General features: G+C 42.5%; 1 long non-coding RNA gene across 5 annotated transcripts in view; it reads right to left on the bottom strand.

Annotated features, from left to right (window-relative positions):
* Positions 1–314: 314 nt before the first annotated feature.
* LOC140653515 (uncharacterized) overlaps positions 315–26,664 on the bottom strand; it is a 61,786-nt gene continuing 35,436 nt past the window's right edge. For 2 of the 5 annotated variants that reach the window (XR_012043147.1, XR_012043148.1), the window contains exons 3-5: positions 23,113–23,291; positions 5,172–5,351; positions 2,993–4,661 (exon numbers count right to left, since the gene is read on the bottom strand). This is a non-coding gene — a long non-coding RNA (uncharacterized lncRNA). Of the gene's footprint in view, positions 534–2,991; positions 4,662–4,928; positions 5,007–5,171; positions 5,352–23,112; positions 23,437–26,664 lie in introns of those variants that run through there. The other 3 variants (XR_012043150.1, XR_012043149.1, XR_012043146.1) reach the window with 3 other exon arrangements.

The following is a 26,664-nucleotide window of genomic DNA, read 5'->3' as shown; positions in this document are numbered from 1 at the left end:
TAGGATGGGAAAACTCACCAGTGCATGTTGCATTACCTGTCCTTTTCATTGTGTGACCCTTCACCGGCAAGGTGTGGAGGTCCCACCCAGCCCTACCAGCAATATCATTCTTTCTCAGTGGTATCAAAAGCCCCTCTAAAACAGGAGTTGGATGCGTAATTTAAAACCTTTTTTCCAGGTATAACAAAGGAGCCAAGGTGTCTTTTCCCTTCAACATGGCCTGGGAGAAACTATGTTGTACCACTCTACTGCTAATACTCATTAAATTGGTAACAGTGCCTCAGAGGGGTATAGTTGGAGGTCGTCTCACGCACTGAAGATCTGTACTTCTTATGTGGCAATTCTGAGTTATTCAATGTGTCCAGGTTTCATAAACTCTGCAGGTAAAGTCCTTGCCATCCCCCACTCTGATGGACATGGGCTGCTGGTGGCCTCAGGCTGTGCATGAGCAACTGCTGGTGGGTGGCTGTTGGTGAACACAGTGCTCAGATGCTGAAGAACTCCAGGCGGCAGGAGGGTGCACTCACCTGTTTCTGATTCAATGAATAAATAAATAATTAAAAAAACCCAAAACCAAGGGGGCATTCACCTATACAGGACAATGAGTGAGTAACCTGATGAAAAATGCTAATAACGTAACTAATGTGGTAGCTCATTTGGAAACTGCTTGTCTTAACATAAGCTTTATGGACCAGAATGACTGTGATGGACTTGACTGGTATCTTACAGTAGCACTCCCTTATGTTGCATAAGCATTAATGTCAAGTGTGATGGTTGCCACGTGGGTACCTTCTCTTCAAACTTGGGCTGGTTTTGGCTGGGGCAGAGTTAATTTTCTTCATAGTAGCTAGTATGGGGCTATGCTTTGGATTTGTGCTGGAAACAGTGTTGATAATACAGGGATGTTTTCGTTATTGCTGAGCAGGGCTTACACAGAGTCAAGGCCTTTTCTGCTCCTCACCCCACCCCACCAGCGAGTAGGCTGGGGGTGCACAAGAAGTTGGGAGGGGACACAGCTGGGACCAAAGGGCTATTCCATACCATATGACGTCATGCTCAGCATATGAAGCTGGGGGAAGAAGAAGGAAAGGGGGGGGGGGCGTTTGGCGTGATGGCGTTTGTCTTCCCAAGTAACCGGTACACATGATGGAGCCCTGCTTTCCTGGAGATGGCTGAACACCTGCCTGCCGATGGGAAGGAGTGAATGAATTCCTTGTTTTGCTTTGCTTGCGTGCACAGCTTTTGCTTTACCTATTAAACTGTCTTTATCTCAACCCACGAGTTTTCCTCACTTTTAGTTTCCAATTCTCTCCCCCATCCTGGTTGGGGTCGGGGGGGGAGTGAGCGAGCAGCTGTGTGGTGCTTAGTTGCCAGCTGCAGTTAAACCATGACAAAATTTTAAGAAAAGTATTGTAACCGAAAGGCATGCTAGATAAGCAAAAGGTAATGGTTTCATGACTCTTTCATAATATAAACTGGCTGAGCGCAGAGGGAAGCATCCGGATCTTCTGCTCTTAAACTTGGAGGTCTCCAGTGATGGAGTCCTGCAGCCCTGCCTGGGAGGCACCTCATGGGGTGCCTGGCTATGTACAGCGCTTGATTGGAAAGACAGAGGGGGTCCTGGTCTCCTCAGCCCGGCAGTGCACAGGCCTGCACCCTAATGTAGAATATACTGCAGCTTATAGTGCGTAATGGCTTTGGTTTGTGGTCGTCTGTTGTTTTGTTTTGTTTTTGTTTTGTTTTGTTTTTTTAAAGTGCAGGCTTCCACCACAGCAATCCAGGTGTTTTACTCTGTCCGGGCTCAACAAAAATATGGCTCTTGCTCCAGCCTTGGTTTGTTACCACCACCAGGAGAGGTTAAGAGGTGAGAAAGCTGGGCACACAGAGCAGCTGCCTGCTATGCAGGCATATGCCCACAGGGAGCAGGAAGGTGCTGTATGACCAGATTCTGAATCAAAGCTATGCTTAGCAGCCAGAGCACTGTCCTGCAGCATTCCTGCTAAGGCACACTCACAGCTGAAACACTCAATCTGGGGCATTGGGTTACACAGAGAAGCAAGCTGACGCTCTCAGGGCTGAGCATCTGCTGTGCCACAGCACAAGCACAGACAGAGTTGCTTGGGGGCTACCTCTGACTTGCTTCTGCGGCAGTAATGTTAGCTGAGGGGGTTGTACTGTGTCTCTGGTTCTCCTGAAAGGGGAGAGAGGGAGTGTTGATAACCAGCTTGCTCAGATGAAATGCTTTACTTGGGAAAGAGTACTCATACCTGGCGAATAAAATGAAGCTCTGACAAAGGAGTTGTGACTTAAGTCAGCCAAACTGAAGCCCAAACTGCAGAGAGGTAGTTGCTGTATGATAATGCTAAGGTATAAAAGCTTATGGGGGTTTTTTTTGCTGGTTTTGGTTATTTTTTCAAACAAGTGAAGCAAAGCAGATACTTTATGGCTATTGAAATTAACCACTGTTATTAAATAGTTGGGGGGAAATCTGTCAGTCTCCAACTCTACAGCCTTCTATTGCTGTGCTATCCAACTGTATTTTTAGCACTGTGCATGGCTTACATACTGGTACGCCAACCACAGCATTGCTTCAAACGATGCCTGAAAGCAAGCTGCTATTGCCGAGGGTCACAGGGATAAATGCCTTGGGAAAGGTAAAAGACTGAGATGGTCAAAGACAAATATTATCACTGTTAGTTGGTTGTGTAGTTAAAGATGATGGGCAGAGGAAATGACTACATCTGAGTGGAGCTGGATGGATGCTGCCTTCTCCTCAGCTCTACTACCAGGAGGTGATGTGCTTTGCTTTTGCTTCTTGTCAATCCCATCAGTGTAAGAAAGCAAGTAGCTGGGAAACCTGAACTGTAAAAGCATCCCCTGATGTACAGCGGGGTTTGACGGGTAAGTGGAGGGGTGGGCTGCTGCCAGGGGACGGACTGAGGCATGTTGTTAAAGCAAAGTATCTGATGTAAGCAAAGTGTCCAATAATATAATCATAAAGTAAACGTGTTTAAAAACCCCTACTGTGGTTTATGGTGCGAGACTTTATTGAGCTTGCGTTATGGAACAGCATCTTCCTTGCACAGTAAGTACCCATGGAAGGGGACATGACAGGGGGAGGGGGATGATAACAACAAGAGGGAGCCCACATGTGGTAGAAGATGCATGTGTGAGTTATGGGGTGTGGGGATGCAGGGCACAAGAGCGCTGTGTACAGGTGTGTTGGGTGAGTGTGCAAAGGGCATGTATTTTGTCATATGTGGCCATGTGTTCAGGGGACTGGTAGTGTGGTTTGTGTCGTGAGTAATGTGTGTGTATGTTGGCACATGGATGTGGAGTGTCCTGTGTGGAGCATCATGCATGTGCAGTGTCATGTGTGGCATGTCTGCAAGCACATGTGGTGTCATAAGCAGCATCACAAGTGTGGTGTGTCGTGGGTGTGCAGCATGTGTGGTTATGGCATGTGGGGTGTGATGCATGTGTAGCATCACATGTGCTGTATCATGTGGTGCATTGCATATGTCATGCATGTGGGGTCTGACATGTGCAGCATCGTACATGTGGGGGTGTAATGTGTGTGGCACAGCATGTGTGGCATCACATGTCACAGGTGTATGGCAAATGCATGGTGTTACACATGCAGCACACATGTGGTGTTCCACATGTGATGCATGCATGTGTCTTGTGCTGCAAGTGTACAATGCAAGTGTTGTGTCATATGTGTGGCACACACAAGTGTTGTGTACTCACAAGTGTGGCACATGAGTGTTGTGTGGTGCACACTAGTGTGGTGTGGTGCAAGTGTGCAGCAGCTGTGGGTGTCGTGCAGCTCCCAGGTGTGCAGCAAGTGCAGGTGGTGTGGGGCACACCCAGTGCACTACCCTGCTGGTTTGTGACTCACCTGTGCACGGCGCAGGTCCTGTCTCCACTGTGTGTCACTGGTGTGGTTGGTATCCCAAGTGTGCAGCATACACCAATTCTGTTTTTCATCTGTGCAGTGCATAAGTGATGTGCATGAGTGAGTTTTGTCTCCAGTGTTGTGGGTGTTGTGGGTTTTAGATATGCAAGGGATGTGTGTTTTGCATCTCAAGTGTGGTGTGCACATGGGGCACACACAAGTGGTTGGTGAGTGGTTTGTGTGGCAGATGAAGAAGTGCCACTGAGGTTCTCCCTCCCAGCTGCCCTCGAGCCTGCTCTGACCGATCGCATCCCCCTCCCTCCTGCCCAGCATGGGTGTTGTCATGGCCAGCTGCAGCTGTCTGGGGACGAAGCACCCCTTTGGGGTGCCAGCCAGTCTGGCTGCTGTGCAACAGTAGTCTGCCTGCAGCCCCACTGGCATTTTTTAAGGCTGGAAGGGTTTTGTGTACCGCACTCCCCCTCACTGCACGGCCCTGCTCTACGGGCACTGAAGCCCTGTCAAAGGAGCTGGTAGGTAAACACTCCCTCTGCGCACAGCAGCAGGTTTCTACTACAAGGCCCCACCCCATCAGCTACAGTTGTGAAGGTGAAGGCGCAGGCAAGGCAGACCACTGCTGCACTGCCACAGCAGCAGGAGAGATGCTGAGGGTACAGGAACATGCCCAAGGATGGTGGGACAGAACTGTAGCTCCTGGGACCAAGCCTTCTGCTCTTCCTCCTCATTGCAGCACATCTGCAAAAACCTAAATCCAAAGCAAGGTTAATGGTTAGAGACATTCCTCACTGCAACAGTCTGGCTTTGTAACTATTTGTCTAAGGGTACAGTCACTCTGCTAGCCCACTGGGGGAGAAAGCCTTGAAAGCATTTACACTAGTCAGGAACCAAAACCTCACTAGAGCTGTGTGGATGCTTTTGACCATTTACCCTATGTTCTTCTGTGATAACAGTTGATCCAAACACAGAGGAACATCACTGGGAGGCATTAAGTGCTTGTCTTCAGCCCACTCACCTTAGCGTCACAACCCAGATTTATACCACCTCATCAATTGCACCACAACTCTCCTCTGTTTTTGCCATTTTAACTTAGCTGAAAGAAAACCACGTATACATCAGATCATGCTGAATGTTAGAAGTATTTATTTTTTCATTTACAAAGCAGCTCTTTCAATTTGTTACTAGTAATGTGTATTTAAAATACACAATAATAATAAATAAATGAAGGGGGGGACAAGGGGTGCTATTCACACCTCACCTACTTAAACAGCAAGGCAAACCACATGGTAACAAATTTCCTTCCCTCCTCTGCAGTCCTTCAAAGGTCTTCCCATGTTTCACCATCCACCAGAAAAGGCCAATTTGGACTGCTGGGCGCATGCAGAGGGGATTTCTTCAGTGAAACTCCTTGCACAGAGGCTGTGGGCTCAGCTGCTGCCTGAAACAAGAGTCACACATTAGAAAAGCTGCAAAGCTTTGACCCAATGGCTGCTGCATCTTCTGCACCAATTTAAAGCGCTACAGCCCTTTCTCAACCTGGCAAGAAAGTCAGGCATTTGATTATTTTTTAATATGTGCATGTATATAAATGCTATATATATGCACACACACACAGAGCCACACGTAAGTACATATACATTTATTTACATGTATATACATATATGGGTAGAGAGATGAAGATAGACATATGCTTGACTAAAAAAGACACTTGGAATGGCCAATTAAGAACTGAGCACTTCATTATCCAGTTCAGCAATGGGCTGCAATCCCATGCACCTCACAGTCCCAGCTAGTAAGTTAAAATGCAACTTTTTATGTTTTAACCTGCATGACAAATGTAACCCTGCTAAGGGCCAGCAGCAGGCAACCTGCCACCGAGGGCCCTTTGAAGACCCATTTCCATCTCAGCAGCTGAAACTGTGGCCAGTGACATTTCAAAGCCCCCATGTCACAATTTTTAGACAGGGAACAAAATGAGGCTGAGGATGAAGAGACAGCAGGAGTGGGGAAAGCTGCATTTCCAGAGACCCAATGGTCCCTTGTGGCAGACGAGGTTTCCAGCCCCTGCTCTGGGGCAAGGATTCAGGGTACCTGGGTCCACCGCCTCTGGGGACATGGGAGCTGGCTCATGCCACTCAGATGAAGCCTGGGTCAATGGCCCATCATTTCATCCTGTGGTTTGCCCCATCCCAACATCTTCCTTCCCCTGACCCAGTCTCAAGCACTCAGCTCCTGGTTGAGACACAAGCATTAAGTCAGCTGCTGTGCATTGGTAGTTGAAGTGTATTCAGCACCTACTGAAACTGCCACAGCCCTATATATATATGTAGGGCTGTGGCATATATATAACATATATATATATGTTATAGCAAAAAATAATAATATATACTATTCTATATTTATATATTTATATATACACCAAATATATAAAAGAGGTAAAAGATCTTTTATATACACACACATATTTTTTTCCTGACCTGTACAAAGACATCTGGTATAACTAACTGACCATCCAATACTGCCCAAACAATCCTGTCACCCACAAATGAGTGCAGTGACATGTCACCAAAACCAAGGCAACTGAAAAACCAGACGCAAATGGTGCAGAGAATGCTCCTGCACACATGGCGAGTGCGTGCACACCACAGCTATGCTTGTTAGCCTGTTTCTTGGAAGTGAAAGCATAGGGTAAGTTACTCTGCAACATATGTTTTTTCATAAGAGAGGAAAGCATTCAACATTTACAAGACAATTCTATAGCTGTAACAGGAGCTTGTACTGTACGTGCTTCTTACAGTGCCTTTTTACTAGGCTTATGCTATAGAGACCTCACTGTTATCTGCAGAAGACTGTCTCGCTGGGCATTTTCTGCACCAAGCTTTGCATTCCTCTGCTTTTCCCCAACCATCCTTCCCCAACAAAGGCTCTTTTTTCAGGAGAATTAAGGCACAAATCATCGTATCTGTTCCAAGGGCAGAGTGTGTCGGTCTTATTTACTCCGCGAGGAGCATTGGCATTCATGGGACGCCAACAGCTGGATCTGAGCATTTCCTTTAATTGAACAGGTTTACAGTCTTTCTGTGCTGAAGCAATTCTCCACATCACACAAGCCTGCATACCAGAATAAAATGAAAATTTAAGAGTGCTGGCTAACAAGACCGAGAAGCTCATTGTTTAAACAAGAGGCCGATTGTCTGGGTACTCCAGTGCCCCGTTCCTCCAACGTTAAACCCACACGAGGGACAGCAGCCTAATCCACAGCTTGCCGCCAGGTGGTATAGAAATTAATCTTCCACTTACCCGGGCTATTAGTTGCGGTATTCATAAAGGTTTGCAACCCAATGAGGTTAGCGACTGAAATTTTCTCCTTGTCATGGAGGGTCGTAGCAACGTGGCGATATGAAATATCAGCCTTTGGGGGTGCCCCCCGTGGTGACGAAAGTGTGGACGATACGCACTGTGGGGAGACTGGGGGGAAATGGCCCCCAGGACCTTCTGGTTCAACACATGCAGCCCCAAGCTGCCTAACCACACAGAAAGTATGTTGGAGGACAGGGGATGGACTGGGAAAGCCCAGGCTCACCAAGGACCTGAGCGTAGTCCACCATAACGCACAGGGCTGAGCAAGTTTAGTGTTTATGAGGAAAGGAACTAAATACTGATTTTTCTCACCTTTCAGCAACACCAAAACTCCCATTTCTAGCCTGACAGGACCCCTGGGAGTTCTCGACATCCAACACAGGGACCCTTCACTGGGTCTCCCAAAAGCTCAGGGGCAATGGTTCAGATCTGCTTGCCAGGACATTTAACTCATCTTCCTAACTGGGTATTAGCAGAACCGAGGAGGAAAAGAAATCTAGTACTTTATTAGACTACTACTCTATTAAAGTCCAAAGAGGAAAGGGAAAATACTAAGCAGCAAGCAGGTGATCAAAACAGGGACAACACAAGCTGGCCCACATGAACATTTGGAAGGGTAAAACCTCACTAGTGTCTAGCTCAATCGCTTTCAGTTTTCATCTGCTCCCATTTCACTGCAGACCCAATTCTTCGCAAAGCACTGCCAAAGCTTTTCACAACACCAAGGTACATATAGTTTGGTGCAGATAATATTTACAAATATTACAACTGTTTTCCCTATTCTTCCCTAGTGTTTTCCCAGCAGCTTACAATCCTGTCTGGCTACGGCTTTTCTTACTGCCCTCTCAATGACTTTCCTAGCCCCAGGAGCCCACTTTCCCACCACAGGAAGACGGCAGACTCTTAATTTGCCTGCGTGGTGACCAACCTACTTGCTGTGCAAATGGAAAAGTGAACGGTCTGGGCCAAGTGCAAGTCAGTCCCTTGCCACGTGTTTGCGCATGATTCTGACTTGGTGCCCAGGTATGTCTCCAGGGCGTCCCAGGTCGTTCCCCATCCCGGAGGAGTGCTCTGCAAAACGCAACAGCTTCTCCCAAATGGTAACACCACAGTCCCCCTTTGCTCCATATATTCCTCCTGTCCGTGTCCTCACGTGGCTGCAATTTAGCACTTTATGCATCATCTTCTTCCACGTCTGCTATCAAATTTCCAGCTACATCAAATTCTTATTTTTCCAGGTTTTAATTAGGCTAAAGGTCCAAATTCTGCAAGACAATAGAAGAACTGAACAAATCTGAAAGGCTTTAATGCAGATTTTTATGGATCCCATGAGTAGCAGCAGAGCTAATGCAGAGCTTGGGTTTAGAGGAATTTGAATCTGAATTATTTTTGTTCCTTGTTTGGCTTGCTTTATAAAACATACAGCCAATAATTCCAGAGCCTTTGTCAAACTCCTTGCTATAAATAACAATTTACTATTGAAAAGAAATGTAAAGGGTCAGAGCTGTGCTCGGAGATTCTCACATCACCCACAAAAGGAGCTTCTGAGCGAGTTGGACACAGGCTGAAAAGTAAATTTCCCAAAATGGGAAACAATGGGAAGAACTGAACAAATAAGGTGTTTAATTCCTTCTGGTCCCATATCTTTACTCAATCTGGTGTTAATCCCACCTGCAAGCACTGTCCCAGGATGAGTCACTAGACAACCACACACGCAGACCCAGCCTCCAGCCTAAACCCAGGCAGGGCAAAGAGCAGAAGCAAGTCTGCAGTCCCACCGCTAACCTCCATCCTTAGCTGTCTCTAGATCTAGCCTTTGGTAACTCATTCTTGAATCAAAACTAGCAAACCAGTTACAGGGACCAGCTGAGATCCTGGTAGTGGGAGCTGCAAGGCTGGCTCTATTTAGCAAGATGTTGTATCCCTGACCAACGTGGGACATGATAAAGCATCCTCCTTTTCCTTGTCCAACTTTGACTACAGTACAAGGATTCAAGAACTGAACCAACAGCCTCGGCTTTCCTGAGCTGGAGTCTCCATCTCGGCACTAACCACCCTCTTAATACTACAGAAGTGCTTAGTTCAGTTTAGGAAAACTAAACCTTAACTCTCCTCCAAAGAGGAGCAGGTTCCTGCAAGTGCCAGCTCTCATCCTACCTATGCAGCACTATGTTCCCACAATAAATGTGCGTCTGAATCCCCTGTGTTGACAGCCGTAAAGCTAGCTCCAATTCTACTCATAAACAAAGCCACAATCAGCAGACCTAGTCACAATCATCACGGGTATTTCTGGCAAATGCTGAACAGAAATGTGTGTGTCTGCTAAAGCAGGCCTTTATCTTGCAGCTGCAAACATTAAGAGATCCACTAGTTATGTAGGCTCAGCTACCTCTATTCTTCTGAAACAACCCTAGTTCCCAACTTTGTTACTAATCTTAAAGTCAACAGCAGCCTACCAGACAAGAGGAGCAGCCTATGCATGGGACAGCTAAAGTCTGCCCTTAAACTGCCTGGCAAAAACTGGCATAAGGCAGCAGACTTAGGACCAGCTTTCATCTGAACCAGCCAGAAAAAACACTACCCTAAGCCCTGCCCCAGTGAGTAGAGATAGCCAATCGTCCATGACCTGCTTTGAAAGAGTAAGGTGGCATTTAGCAATTCCAACACCAGCTCTGGTTTTGGGAAGATTAGCTTTATTGTGTGTCTGTCTTACCTAGGTCAAAGCAGCTCTTCAATTCCAAACTTAATTTCATCCTCACACAGCAACCAACAAAGCGCTGTTCTTTCAGTTCTTCCTGGCTGAAGATGAGGGAAATGGTACTTGGCTCTGCTGTCCCATCTCCCTGTGATTAATGTGAACTGTTAATACTGAGGCTTCTCTGTTGCTCAAATCAGACCTAAACTAAGCTTGAACTCTAGACTTAACCTTAGCAAAAGCAATACCAAGCATCAATGATTATTGCTTCATAAGGGAAAAAAGGTATTACATTAAAACAATACCAGTGTTCGCTCTAGAAGAATAATTAATATTACCAAGTACACCTACTTTTTGGCCCAAGGAGAGCTCTTATCCTAAATGCCGATCTAAAGCAAATTCAAGACTTACCTTGGAAAAAAATTTCTCACTCTTACCAGATGAAAATGCAGAAAAAAGCAAACCTCCTTCCTTATAGCTAGACACCTCAAATCCTTTCTTTAAGACTAATACGAATTGTTAGTATTCACTCACTCGAACTGTAGTTACAAATATCACAATATGTCCCAGACCATTGCTCAAAGTCTTCGTTTACAACAAGACTAGCACAGACTCCCAGTCTGGAACAGCAGTTATCTTAAGCAGGTACCCATTCCCCCAGGTGAACCACCTCCTAATCGCAGTCTCTAATTTTTTCCATCACTATTTTAATAGACACTGACTACATAAGGTAGGATGACAGCTTCTTTGAAGTAACAGTCCCTAATACTGTTACCATTTGAGAGAATACCAATATTTCTCTTATATAGCCTACTGAAGGCTGGGGCTGTAACATCACTACAAGCTGTTTCCTCCTGGAAAAGTTTGTTACTCAGTATGAGAAAACCATTTCATCTGATACTAAACTTTACTTGAAAGTATCTTTGTGTTTTACAAGCACTGAGAAGTTAAATAAGTTGCCTCTCTCTGTATCAGAAATATGTAATTACTAACTGAAATTTTACAGCCAGGTCCATTATCTGGTAAAAGAAAGTCACCTCTGCTACTTTATTTCTCTTAAAACACATAACTGAGTTGCATTTCCCACCAGTGATTTTCTAACCTTTATACATAAAACCTACCTTCTAGCAGCACTTTAAAATATTTGTACACCTCCATCACAGTCCTAGATTAGCCATGTCCTACTCTGTGCAGATGGAAATTAGGGTGGAAGTGAGTGCAATGGTTTACAGGAGTGACAATCTTTATGGAAAAAAGCCCCAAACTTAGCCACTCATGGGCTTTGCACAGTCATTGCTATCAAATACAACTAGGTAGAGAAGTATTTCCTTTATGCATACAGCATTTTTGACACTGTGGTTAAAACACAGCCCCATGACTGCCACAGGCACCACAACCTCAGAGGAATACTTCGAGCCAAATTCTGCCCTTCTAGAAATCCCCTTCCACAAGTGTGAAGCTTCTGTGGCCATCTGTTCTGCACAAAACGAGCATCATTCGCTGGGCACAGCGCCTCAGCACCCTGGAAGTCCCAGCCTGGCAAGCATCTCCCCTCTTGCACCCTGCTATATCATAATGGTCCCAAATAGATGATTTATTTTTTTTTTTTGGGGGGGGGGTGTGTGGGTGTGTGTGTGTGTCTCTCTCTCTCTCTCTCTCTCATACGGCTCTCACTGTCACACTGGCACTTCTGGCCCTGTCTTCTAAAACATGGTTCCGGTCTTGCAAATGTGAACTCCTGTCCACACACGCTTGGTCCTTGACAGAGGGCTACCCTGCCGCCACCCCAGCCAGAGCCTCCCTTCTCTCTAAACCAATTTTGAAAATGCAACACCATCTGCCAGCAAGCTCTCCTCTAGCGAGGACAAATCAGAAAAGTGACGGGTATTCACATGTTAACACTTACAGGCTGCAAGATGGCCAGCAACTTTGAGGATCAGGCATGTACAACGTAAACATCTGCAGCTTTCCTGTTACAATCAGGGAAAAGAAGTGGCCAGTTGAGGGCAGGATTCACCCGGCCTACTGCAGATACCTATTTCAGAAAGAGATGCATTGTTATTCCTGTCCACTGACTATCAAAGAGGAGCAGCTCCAACACGGGTATCTCTTTCAGTGGTTTAGGAGAGTCCACCTCCTCCCTCCCCAGATGGGAAGCAGTACCTTCAGTGGGACCTTTTAGCACTATGATATGCTAAATATCTATTAATAATTACCAAAAGATTACTCTCCCTAAGTACTAAGGCATTTGTGGAAATGGACACATGTGAAATATTTACCATTGTTCATTCTTTGTGTGAGAAATAGGAAGCTCTTTATGGCCAACATCTAGCACTTCATTTCTAGATTTGTCACATTCAATGGGGATTACTGGGGTAAAGCAGGAGTCTTGGTTTTCTCATAACATATATAAGTTTGGGTATATTAGAAAAGAAAGCAAATTTGGCAGAGCCTGTTCAGTCCTGTAGGAAGGAGTGGGCAGGAAGCACATAACAACTGACCCATCTTTGACATTTTGCCCAACAACATACACAATGCATTTTCATGGGAATGTTATGAAGTCAACTACTAAATGGAAATGTTTTGTCTCAAAGTGCAGAACAGCTACAAAAGTCTCTCTGGAGAATCTGTCTGCTCATAGCTGCTTTGGGCTGTTTAAGATACACTTTTCTAGAAAAGAATAACATTAGTTTTCAGGACCCTACAAATTAATAATGAGAGAAATAAACAAAAATGAAGTGTAATTTTATTTTATTTTAAAGACTAGGGATTTCTTCTTCCAGTAGTTCTCCATTGCAGAATATTCTTTATGTCCTTCATCCGTCTTGTACTTGGTTACAGATGGAAAATATTAGCTCTGGTTTACAAAACATGGCCCTGTTTCCTGTAACACGGCACAGGTTGGACAAATCTGTCATTTGAGTAGTGTGTCTATTCTGTGGCCAATTCTGTAATCTACAAGCAATGTGATCCTAAACAAGGAATCTCACGTTAGCAGCCAAGATTGGAAAATCCCTGTTTGGTGTGATTGCTGCCAAAACCATCTCGCTCGCTAAGGACAAACTAATTTCCAGTCTGCAGTTTGGGAGCTGTTGCTTTTCCTTTTTAGCTCTTTTTTTTAATAAATAAAACATTCCTCACTTTCTAAAGACACAAATACACACTTGATTTTAAAAAGTGCAAAATGGATTTAGAAAAAAGTTTAAGGTATATGAAAAATATCACACTGTCTATAAAAAAGATTATTCTATTTTTGAATACAAATTTGAACAAATGCCATTTTGCAAATTTGAAGAGTTGTCTTTCAGAACAGCCAGCAACAAGACTGTTGTGTACAAATAAGAGGAGAACAGCAAGGGAGCAAAAAAAAAAAAAAGGTGTTATACAATACAGATAGGACAGATTGAGGATTCTCTAGAAACAGCTTTAAATGAGAACTTGACCTCAGTTTTCAAGATGGATCAGGGTAATATAAATAATCGCAATGAGGATATGAGATGATCACAACTAAGATGGAAGCAAAACTCAAGAAATTTAATATATCCATGTTGGTGGACACATGTGAAAGAAAGGCAGAAGCAGCTACATTAAGTATTTATGATAAGTTTTCCAGGTCACAGATGCTTCCAGCTGATTAAAAAAAAAAATACTGCAAGAATATAGTGCCGATATTTAAAAATAGAGCTCAGATAAATTACTCCAAAGAATTAGATTTAAGTATTTAATGCTTTTTAAGAAATCCTGAAGGAGAGAGACGCTTGACGAGACAAAGGGGAAAGTGAGTGTATAACATAGACCGACTTACCAAGTATTGTGTGTACCCAATTAAATGACTTTTTTTCTTCTAGAAAACTCTTATCAAAGAAAGCTGATGTAAGAGATCTCTCATGTTTGGACATTAATAAACCATTTGACATGGTGACACAGGAGAAACATTACTCCAAAGATTAAAGATTAGCAGATAAACTGTAAATTGCATGAGAAGTTGAGCCAAGACAAAATGGAAATGAGTATGTCTGAGAAGTATCAGGTTGGAGAAGAAAAATTACTGGCAGAAATTTTCAAGAACAGCTATGGGGCAGATCTTTAAGTGTTTTCCTTCATTACCTTGAGACAAAAATACAAAATCTTTCAATGAATTAAGTTGAAAAGCATTGCCAGCAGAACAGAATTTGGGGGCTGCTATATGCAAGGAAATGGCTAAACTTAAGAAAAATTGCAAGTGACAGTGACCTTTCCATATTGTAAAATGCAATGTTAAATGCATGAGACTAATTGCAAGGGTTTATTTTTACAATTTGATAGCTCATTAAAAGCTGCAAATGACTGAGAAGCAGTTGTGTGCCTGAGTTGATCCTGCAGTAACTATCAGCATCAACATGATGCACTTACAAAAACAGTGAATGCTATCTTACGCTGTATCACAAGAGGAGTCCTTGGCAGACACAGGGAAGTATTCATGCCGCTACGCAAGTCTCAATGGTATCTCCTTCAGTGTACTGGGTATGGTTCAACCCTCTCAGTATTTAAGAAAGGGGAATTTCATCTGGAATATGGGCAGAAGGGTCACAAAAACCATCGTGAGCCAGACCTGGCCTCATTTGGTATCACACGTACCTTTTCCAGGGTTTGAATGCTTTCTTTGCTCTTCTAAATGCTCCTTCTATGGTTTCCTATGTGAATAGCTTCTTTCTGTTTTAAGAAATTTGGGATGGGTGTTGTGGGTTTTCTTTTGTTTGTTTTTGTTTTGGTGGTTTGGGGGTTTTGGGGGTTTTTTTGTTTGTGTTTTTTTAGGTAAATATTACTAATGTTAATTTTTCCTGCCTTTTCACCCCTTGCAGAAACTTGAATTTGTACACGTTACAGCACCTCACATTCTTTGCCAGCCTAGTGAGCTCAGAGGGTTGAGGGCTCATCTCAGGAAGCAGGTAGTTAAATAGGAGGAGGAAGAAGAGGAGGTTGCACTGTCAGAGCAATCACTGTCTGGAGCAGTTTCTCCCTGAGAGATGTATGAGCAAGACTCAAGGCCCTAAGAGCAAGCTCGGTAAGGTTAGGAAATGGACTGCCCCATCTTTCCCATGACAGAAGGCTGTACGGGACAGGAACAGGAATCCCGATTTTCCATGTGTTACTGACATGGCATCCTCTGAACATTGCAATCCAGGTGCAACCGTCAACGTCCATCCAGCAGGTCTGTACTTCGCCACCTGCCTTCAAATGAAGGGTCACCCTGGTCCTGCCCAACTCGATAATGCAACACACAGAAAAAAAGTTCAGTTTTAATTCCCCAAGCTGCTTCAACTCATGACTTTTTTATCTCTTATCCAGCACACTTAATTACACTGAAGAAATCCCTTTCAGCAAAAACACACTGCAAGTGTTGGACTCAGCTGCAGGACTGCCCAGCACCTCCCTGCATCTATTGCCCTTCAGCTCTGTCCAGACTGGCTCCCACTGGTAAACACCACTCCTGAAAGCTGGTGTGTGGGAGACGGGTACGGGAGCCTTGGGGAAATTTCCCTGGCCTCCTAAAGAGCTTCTCTCATTCCCTGGATCTTCTCTAGCAGAGTGCAGGAGCTAATAATATCCCTCTGCTTCTGTTATATAGCATTTCCTCCCCTTTATTTTAACTTTTACTGGTTGCATGACCAGCTGCTCCTTTGCCTCTGCTGCATGACCGAGTGTCAAAAGAAGCCATAAATCAGCTTTTGGTATTCATCAAATGATGAAATTGGCACTTTCTACCCTTCTGAAGGACTGAAATTTTAAAATGCAACTTCTAAATATACTTTAAGATTTGATTATTTTAGTTAATATTAAAAAGATTTTTAAAAGACAACACAAATCCAGATTTCTTGGAGAAGGCATGTACTGAGATTTCTTGAGTCACAGCCACCGATCGGCACAAAAGGGACAAAGTCACAACTCTCAAGCAGGGGTGCGCTGAGGACCAGAGCCCCGGCCACCACAGGCAAAACCCGGCGCTGTTGCACTCGTGAAGGCACGCTTGTTGGGGAGCTGGAGCTAAAGAGTAGGATGGGCACAGGCATATTTGGGACCAAAACCCTGAGTCAAATCCTCCATGTATCTCACCCTGACACTCCCCTCTATCCCAATCCCTCATCCTTTTTCTTTTTGTTAGAGACAAAAACCAGCACAGGTCACAGATACAGGAAGCAACCTCCTGTCCAGTGCATCCCAGTCTGACCAGAGCCAAGAAGCCTCAATACGAGACAGCCATCAAGGAAACAAGGAATTTCCAAACACCTCTTTTGTGATCTGCTGTATGTTTTTCTTTCAATGACTATTTCTAATGAAACACATGAGGTATCAATATAGGTATTTATTGCTTCTTAATACAAGTGCAGCAATTGCACATTAAAACAGAACAAATTATATGATTATGAATGTATATATGATTCTTATTAAATTGACAAATAGCTGTTCTCTTAAAATTTGTATTAAAAGGCTTTGTTTAGATAGTTTCCTGAAATATTCCTCAGCAGCAGCGATTAGATTTCAAACATTAGATATAAGCAATGAATGATTGACCAAAGGGGGGGGGGGGGGAGGGGAGGTAAACTTTTTTTTTAATTCAGCAACTAATTTTGAACAACTGAAATTTAAGCTGCTTGCGTTCATCTAGGAAATACTAACAGGCGTAACTATTTGCTCTCTACTAGCAATCCGTCTTTAGTTTCTCATGAATGATAATCCAGGCTGCTTTTGCCTTAGGAACTGGGGGTTATGTTTTCCACTGACCTTCTACAGAGGTTTCCAAAAATAGGGAACCAGGAGAGGGACGGCACCAAGCGCCTGCAGAGCACAGGCAGCTCTTCCTGCTTTGCACCAGAGCTGCAAAGGATTTCAGCTTTTGTTTTCTTAAATGCTTTTTTACCCTTTCTCTACAAAGATGACCATGAAAATGCAAACTAATGAAAGTCAAATGCCTTTTTTTTTTTCTTTCTGTCAAACAACTCACCTCCTTTTCTCTTCTAAAGAAATAATTTTAATATACTTCCACAAACACTGAGGAATGACATTTGGAGCTGTCAACTAAAAGATCCTTCTTTTTAGGTATTCACTTTCTCAAGGTACATATACATTTTTTTAAATGTAACAACTAAAAATCTAATAACACCCATGGAATATGCACGTGTAAAAATGAAGTGACTGATACGCCACGGCCTTCACCCCCCCCCCCCCCCCCCCCTTTGGAGAAATAGAGAGTGAACATCTATGCAGCAAGGACAGGACAAAGTGAACTAATATTTAACATAAAAGCTTGCGTATGGTATCCCAACTGTAGACTCTTATTATTCTACAGTTCTTTCCAGATAGAAGATAAGTAGGAATACAGACAAGTTGTTCATTTTTAAGATTACTTTTAACCCCATACTACTTGTTTTCAGTTCTCAACCAAAATACGAAATGGCATTGTACCTTTTTGTTTTGTTTTTAAAAAACAAGCAAAACCACACAACTCCCTGTTACCATTCTTGAAAAGCAAAAGCCTTTCACAAGGAATACTACAATTAATTCAGCCTTGCAAGTGACACTTGCTCCCAAAGTTATTCCATTTTTAATTTTGGGAATGAAAAGATGCGTCAAAGTCTTTGACAGTACATTTCCCATTTATCATACATTCTGCTTTAACACATTTGTTTTCACTCCTGCTCAGGAGGAAATATTACTTGTTTTAATTGTTTGGAATTTCATACCCCGCGCAGGTGTGAAAGGTTCTGGTGACTATTCCTCCCAGTGGTGTATATTTCAGTGGTAAAACACCATTAATTACTAGGCATAAGTTACACTTTTCCATTATTCTAAAAAAAAAAAAAAAAAAACCAAAAAAAACCCAAAAAACCCCCACCCCAAACAACAAAAACAAACAAAAAAAACCAACCAAAAAACCCCAACAAACCAAAACCCAAAAAAAACCCCCCAAAACCACACACCACAAAAAACCCACCACAAACAAACAAAACCCAAAAACAACCAACCACACACAAAAACACAAACAACCAAACACACACCAAAAAACCACCCCCACCCCCACCCCCCCCCGCAAACAAACAAAAAAACAAAAAACCCCAAACAAACACACAACACAACAAAGAGTCCTGCAGGCGTTTTAGGTAGCACTGCCATTTCTGACATTTTATATGGCAAGTTTTGTATTTTTATTTCCACAAAGAAAACTTCACAAGCAATTTTATTCAGATACCCGCTTCCTTAAGACATTTTCCGATTATAGACCCATTCCACCCAACAAATAATGGATTTAAATAACATGAATCTTATTTTCATGCTCTTGATGGTTAAAGGCACTAAGAGCTACTTAGAAGTCATAGTTCAGCTACGGCACAGTGGTCTGCCAAAAACTCGGAGAATGTGTAAGTTACTCAAACTCCTTTTCTTAGAGCCTCATTAAACTGTGCTTATGTCTTACCCTACAGACTTGCATAACAAAGCTAGAAACAATGCTGAAATCCCCATTGCAGGTTGGCTTAGCCCAACAGACAAGCTACCTAAAGGAAACCTTGTCTGGAGATAGGGAGGCACGTTCCTGTCCCAAATGGGGGGACATTTTTACCCTGCTGCCCATCACAAAACTCCTGCAGTTGGATTTACATTTACATTGTTGAATTTACCTGCAAAGGCACACACCAATCTACAGCTGATGAACTAATCCTTTATTCTGCTGGGTAAGGAAAAATAATGTCCTGAATACTGAAGGTATAAATGCCACCCAAGCACACAGGATTTTAGACAGTAACACGTGGGAGCTTTACCAAGAGCCCCACAGGAGCCACAAAAGCAACAAGAACAGAAAATTTCTTTGCACTGACAAACCGCAAAGAGGAAAGCTGACAAAAAAATCCTCTCTGGGGCTCAATTGAGCAGTGCCTCAGTTACCCCTTTGCAAATGCAGATAACAGCGTTTCCTTTGTTAATACCATGATGGTACTAGAGGGCATCAGATATTTACTTTACTATTGCTATGCCAATCTCTTGGGTGCTCATAAGCATAAAGAAGAATCAGATGAGCCCAATCTATAATACTTTTTATTTCCCCCCACAAATTGTGAACACAAGATATTGGAAAGATCTATGAGATCAAGCTGATTTTATATATAACATGATATATAACATAGCCAGTCTCCATCCTTCTCACCTACTCCAAAAAATGTTGGAACCTCTTTATTTTATAGAAGAATTGAAATGAAACAATTTTCAATTTTCTTCCTCAAATATCCAAACATTTTGGGTAACTAAAGTTACATTGTTGTAGTTACTTATTGTAAATAAAGTTACATAAGTTTTATACCATTTTCCTTTAAAATTCCCCTAAAACTGTTGCTACTTTTGAGGGTACAGGGAATAAAAGTTTTCATATCATTTATGGAAATTATTTCTCAGCTACCTCTATCAAACTCGTGTGTGCTACCAATGTACAAGTTTTCCCAATAAAAAAACATATGCTAAATATCGGCTGCCTCCGAAGTGTACCGCGAGATGTTGATTAGACACAAGGCAAAATGTACCAGCCTGGGTATGCAATAGAGGCTGCCACTAGGAAAAAATGACAGCATTGCAAAGATGACAAGAAAGGCCTGAATCTTTGCTAATCCGTTTACCAGCACATGCATAGATTCATATTATAGATAAATTTGCACTTAAAGCACTACATCCATTTCAAGATAATGCGAGTATACTTTCTTACCTAGTGTTTATCACAATTGTACAGAAAACTTTGCTGTTCTTGTGAGAAAAGAATCCCCCAAATTATTTTGGTTCAAATTATTTTCAAAATATTTTGGCAAAGCAATTTTCTGCATTTGCCTGAGACTTGTTGGACATTGGGGTTGTACCAATTCTAATCTGTTATCCAGATGTGGAAAGTATTGGTACTAAGAAGTTGCATATAAACACCAGTATGTGCAAAGGTATTTTAAGGTGATGAAAAAAGCATCACTTCAAAATTAAAACTAACAACAAATTTAATTAAATTCATTTTCTGTCTAAAATAAATCTGAACATATAATATCAGGGCATGCAAGAATGCAGCTTCGGAAGAACCTTAATCCAAGCAGAGAATGAGACTCCCAAGGGATTTCTGCATGAAAGGTCAGTGACAGCATGCAAGGGATAACTTCATGTGTACGTTATCTCCACAGGTCAGTGAAGTACTTGGCCTTGATATCATGAAGACAACAGAGCTTGAATCAAAAATAGTCTAACTGGCAGCATCTCAAAAAGAATGTAGTCTATATGTATGGAAAACGTCAAGAAATTATGAATTTTGTCATACTTTTATATAACCAATCATGTGTAACTTTCTAAAAACAAAGCAACACAAATGTGTCCTGACAGAAGAAATTTTAAAAATACTTGCTTCCAAAAAAACCCCAATACCTGAAATCCTAAATGACAAGGTGATAAAATAGCTGATGAAATTAGAATTAAATAATATATAAATTATTTTTATATATATTAAAATAAGTGATACAGATGAGAAGTCCTAACCTCATGTATAATATTACAGACCCTGAAGTGACTGTTATTAGCACCCCTTCTGTCAATCTACCAAAATTTCAGAAGCAGACTGAGTGGCAGGAAAAGGAAGGGAGGACGACTGAGAAGAAATAATTACAACTTTGAACAAAAACTCTCATCACACCCAGACCACCCTGTTTCCCAAGAGGCTGCAGGTAGACCTCCTGTCACACTCTGCACAGCTCCTGTGATAGTGTTTGATGAGAGGATGCTCTTAAAAAGGGCAAACAACAAGTTGCTGTCAATTTGTTAGTGTTACTGGTACTACCTAACAGGACTCAATGAAGGTCTTCTCTAAAAAAAGTTGTGCAGTTTTAATTACATATGTAGAGTTAACAGAAGCACAGCTCCTATCTCCCCACTGGGAATGGTTCCACCAACATAAATCACCTTTTCAATCCTGCAAGATCAGTGCAATAGGCCGAGTTTCCACCACCATCTTATGCTTTCACAGAATTTCACCAGCTTACTTGTCTTCGCACTACAGTGTTATAAAAACAGTTGCCAGTAGTGACATTATTTTTTAAAATAAGTCACTCCTTTTGCATAAATAGGCGCAGCACATAAGAAAAGCCTGCAACAACAGTCTGGGTCCAGATCAGGTCTAAAGCTCTCATCAGTTTTTCTTCCAGGCCTCCTCAAACCCTTCACCCAAAAACCATGCTGGGCCAAACCCTGCCCCACACCACCAGCCACATATCCAGCGCATTGGTCCTGGGGCAGGGGGACCTCACAAGCTGCAAACCATCACGAGCTGTCAACAGCTTCAACAAATCTCACAGACATCTGTGGCTTATCAAGCCAGCAGCATTTTTCCTACATTAATCTCCACTAGGCCTGCCCCAGCTTTCATTTCAAAAGGCTTGGCATGGTATCTTAAAAAAAAAAAAAATAAAAAAATTAAGAAAATCGCTCGATTTCTTCAGATGCAGCTGGTTGGGAGGACCGCCTTTGAAATCCGAGCATGTCGCAGAGATGTCGACATGCTCATTGCAGGCAGCTTGCAGCACGAGGGACAGCATTAATGACTGCAAAAGGCTTTTCGGTGCTGCCCTTGAGCGAGTCCTCCCCTTCCTTTGGGGGAGTTTGGGGAGCGCTTTAAGTAGCTGTTGCACTGGGGGGCTCATCTGGGTACAGTGCACTCGTGTTGAACACCCTCCTCCAGCCATCGGTTCTCCCAGCAGCTCCCAAAAACCAGCCGGGAGGGTTGCAGCATCCTCCTGCTGGTCACCATTGATATCGGTGCACACATTCTCCAACGCTGACGTTGGGGATGGTGCCCAAAGTAAGGCAACAGCCTTCACTACTGATGTTATGTGATGAAAGCCCGGGAAACTGCTCCACCACACTGCATGTGTCCACCTTGGACTCCCCCACCCCACTGATCATCCCCCTTCCCACAGCCCTGCCTACAATCTGGTCCCCATCACCCTGGCTGTGCCCTGATGCTTGGCAACATCCCAGCCTCTGCAAACAGGCTCCTGAGGGCACGTCTCCTCGCTGCCCTGGAGGCGCTCCTGTTACTGTTACATGTAGGCTTGTGTTAAACCACATTTTAAAAGGCAAAAACCTCCACCACGCCACTCTTACTAGACACTGAAATTCATCTTCGGTCAACAGAGATTAATTAGTAGAGGTTAAACTCCTGTTAGGACCAGACAGCGCCAACCTGGCCACCTGCCTAGTAAAGCCCATAGACTTTTCTCAGGCCTTCATGAAACAATTTGTTTTAGATCCAAAGCATCTCTTTATGGACAGCAACTAGATCTTACTTTTTTCTTGCCTTTTTCTAAATAATCTGAAGGATCTCTTATGACTTTTTCATAAAAATCTTACAGCATAAGCAGTAATTAACATTTTCAGTTAATAATTACACAGCCAATAAATATTAACACAACCTTATACACACAAAGGTCTAGCTGTCAGTGTCTCAGTTTACCTGGCACCTTTCAATGTCCCTGTGGTGTGCAGGTGGGGCAGGTAGACTGCAGTCCTTACGGGTCTAAAAGCACAGGAGGAGGGATGGCTGTGCTCCACACAGATGGGGAAAAAAGGACTAATGGTGTTTATAGTTACAGCCTGTCTTCAGCTCCAGCTGTCTCAAAGCAGAGTGACATAAAACACGTAAGTTGGTTGTATTTCACAAGAGGATATCCATATGCTTTCATATCACATTAAAAATGTCAAAATATCTTTCTGTCCGGAGTGTGCATGCCAGGAAAGGGTCGGAGCGGCATTTTCAATGTTGAGCACGTGGTGCCCATTACCAGGCCAACTCCCCTCTGCCATGAGAATCTCAAACTGACTTATCAACAGCCTTCCTCCTTACCTCTGCAGCAAAGCAATGAATTTAAAAGCAGAAAGCTTAACATATATACGTACACACACACACAAAAAAGAGAGTACCACTTCATCCAAATCAAAATATATTTAAAAATGCAACCCAAACTTTAGATCAATCTTCACACACATCATCATCTCTGGTCAAGAGCATGTTAAAAATTTAGTTTCTAATTGCTCCAGAAATTCAACTAAGCAAGTACATTTTTAGTGTGTTCGAGAGAAGAACTGGTAGCTCACTTACCTCTTTATAGCGGTCTGCATACATTCAAGGAAAGATTTATTGCATTGCGGGCTTCAAGTTACTCACATTGAAGCAGCTTGAAAACAGCTTTCAGTATCACTGATGTCCAATGGCTCCATTAAATGAATGGGACACCAAGATGCTCAGGTCTTCACACAGTCAGGCAGGAAGAATTGTGACTAAAAATGGAATAACTTAAGATGTCTTTTTATCTGAAACTTTTCAGCTGATTCATCATAGTCCTGAAGTAGTGGAACATTTATAGCTCACTTACTGCCTCGAGGCAGGGTTATAGTGAGGAGAGGTTGGAGTCCCATCAACTTTGACAAAAGAATCTGTTACATTCAGAGACGAGGAATTTAACAAAACCTCAGTTTTATTAAGAGGACTGCCAGAAACAACCAATTGATATCTCGTGGGAACTCTGGTCTAGGCTCAACTCAGCAGCAGTCACAAAAATATAATCTGCACCTATTATCTAATGATTAATCAGAAAACAAATCTGCCCAACAGTCACATTTCTTTAAAAATTAGCTTTCTATGTAACTAACGTGATGAGGACTCAAAAAGACAAGGAACTTCAGCCCTCTACACTGAGTTTACAGTGTCCTGTCTCCTCTGGGTGACATTTCCAAAGCAGAAGAAAGCCTTGGGACTTGGGAGCACTGGGATGAGTGCCCCAGGGATCACACACTCTTCTCCAAATTCCACAACGGAAAACCAAGTGTTCAAATTTGATGATAACTCTTACATTTCATTTTCAGTTATAGAAAAAAAAAAAAAGTATTACTAAATTAAAGACTTCCTTCCCTCAGCTAAATAGGTAGTTCCCCACTGATAAACTCCAACAGACAGTCTATTCTTAAGAGACAAATTTGAAAGAATGACACCAAAATCAGTACAGTTACCTTAATGCAAACACTACGCTCAACCATAATCAACTCTTCACTCTACTCTCAACATTTGCCTTTCTCTGAGCTACATAAATCTTTATGGAGATATGGGGGACCCATCTCATTGTCCAGATTACCAACTGGTATAAATTGACATAACATCACTGAGGACACCTTTACAATTCCAGGACCAAAATCATGAACCATCAATTGTTTCTGGCTGGCTTGATCTTTAAGGGAAGTTGTGAGCATTAAAGAACATATAGTTTCACTTTTAATGTGAAGTGAAATGCAACTCCATAGGAAGACACTTGACTGCTCTTAACAGAGAGATTTTTCTTTTCCCCCCTTTTACACATTTCACCCATGCTCCATCTTGACCTATTTCTTTATCTCAAGCACTGTTATTCCCAGTCTTCTGGTCTACTGGAGACCAGACTGCCATTTTTTTCTGATGTCCATACATGTCCAACCATAGTGATCCATCAGCTGTTTGCCATGACCTGGAGCCATTTCTATTTCTTATTTGAAATAGTCTTACCCATGCCAAAAGGGGACATTGCTTGTCTCGCTCTTGTTACAATAAGATTGTATATAATCTTACATATATAAAGTACATATTTGGATGACATGTTATTTAGATTTTATTTAATCAAGTCTTCATGTAACTTGAGGATTTCAAACTGAAGTGGTATTGACTGTTCAAGGTCTAAAAGCCTTCCCACTTACTAGCAGCTTCTCTCAATGCTCACGCTACTGAGCACTAGCACAGCCATGACCTTGGCAGCTTTCCTTGGCGCTGGGTTTGCCTGCCACAAACTAAAGCATATTAAAAATAAACATGTTTCATTTACATCTCATCTGTTCTCAAGCCTGATTTTAGGATATGTTTTAGTAGCTCTGCTTCTCGTTCATAATAGCTTTTCCATATAAATCAGTAGGGTTGTTAAGCTGTTAGGCTGATGCTTCCTCCAGGCTTCAAGTTGACCAATAACAGTTTCAGGCTTAATGCAAGTGTTTGCTTTTGTAGCAGTAACTTACAGCACTCCTCACTATATCCAATAACACTCTTCAACCCTGCTGCACTCACAGTACTCAGGAGTGCTTTATTGACATCATTGCTGTCAGCCTGATGTCACCAAACAACAGCTCCCGTACAAAACCAATAGTTTCACATTTTCTTTAATTGTCCCAGACCCCTTAAAGCCCCTTTGCTATTCTTATCAGTCTCAAGTCTATAATTTTTCTGTCTTTACTTTTTGTGTCTATGCGTCCCATCTATTTTTATGAAAGCTTTTAATTAATTAAAAACAGTAAAGAAGAACAGTTTTATTGTTGGTTGTTTCCCCCCAAAAAAAGTTCTTTCCCCACATTATATCGCAAGAAACCTGGTAAGCTCAACACTGAGAAAGCATAGGTCAACTTCAAAGCAGGCTCCTATTGACATACTAATTCCCTATCACCTCAGAGATTTCACGTGCCAATTTCTTCAATAATTATGCTCCGCTAGCAAAGCAGCGAAATTATTATTTTAATATTAGCCTTCCTTTTATCTTTGAAAAAGAGCATTTGTTTTGGCACTATCAAGACAAACCTTAATAAACTGACAGGCAAACAGTATGTTTAGCAGTGAAAATGATACCCGGGCAGGGATTATAATGTAAGCAATAAGAGGGAATAGAGAGATTTAGGAAAGGATGTGATTTATAATGACTTTAAGGAGGATAAGCTTCTACATCTGTGATTGCTTGATTCTATAATATTTTAATTGATTATCAGAGCTAACAGGTTTATTTTTTCATGTGAATAAAAGCTGTTTTACTTTAGGTTTCGTTTGCATTTATTTTACAGCCTATTTTACCATGGCTTTTTTTTCATAAACTTTGGCTCCATCATGTTGTACTCATTCCATAGGCTTAGAAACCTAAATTAGGTTGGGCTGGGGGAGGGAGCGGGAAAAGCCTGTGGTTACACCTGTTACTCCGCACAGTAGTGGAGGGGGTTTTCGGGATTTTAAAAACAGTATCACTCTGCACTGACTCACCCTCCTTTTCTTTACTCTCTGCTGACAGGTCCCCCAGCAATTACCGCTCTCCCTTTCAGGCCAGTTTTCAGCCACGTTGACAAATGCATTGAAAAAAACAGCACAAAAACAAACCAAAAAAACCACCCACATTCTCCCTGCAATTCAGGGAGGCACCTGAAGCCATCCCAATGCACATTTTTTGCATCCCACTGGAGGCAATAGGTCCTAAGCTGGTAACTCAGTCTCCACACATTTTGCTGAAACAAGGTAGGGTTGGTTGTTCTTTATTTTTCTATATACTAATCCTTCTCTTACCAACTCAAAATTCAGGGAAGACTTTAGGTGCTGGTAAAATGGACAGAAATGCACAGTGCTGCTCAGATTAGGCTGCTCTGGTACAAGCGGTTTTAACTCACATTTATGAAAAAGGTGGGATTTGGAAATATTTCCATGAAAATTCTATTATTTATAGACTATATTGGTTATAATTATTTACAAACAGGGTGCAGGAGTGAGGAGCAGAGTACACACTGAGCTGTTCCTACTACCCTTAGCAACTTGCATGGGGTGACCAGAGGCATCTGCACCCACTTTTTATTCAGCACGGATCAGGCCCCCAGAAAAATCTAAGGC

Source organism: Ciconia boyciana, chromosome 6 (genome assembly GCF_034638445.1).
Source record: "Ciconia boyciana chromosome 6, ASM3463844v1, whole genome shotgun sequence".
Classification (NCBI taxonomy): Eukaryota; Metazoa; Chordata; class Aves; order Ciconiiformes; family Ciconiidae; genus Ciconia; species Ciconia boyciana.
This window is presented reverse-complemented; position numbering and strand designations above follow the sequence as displayed.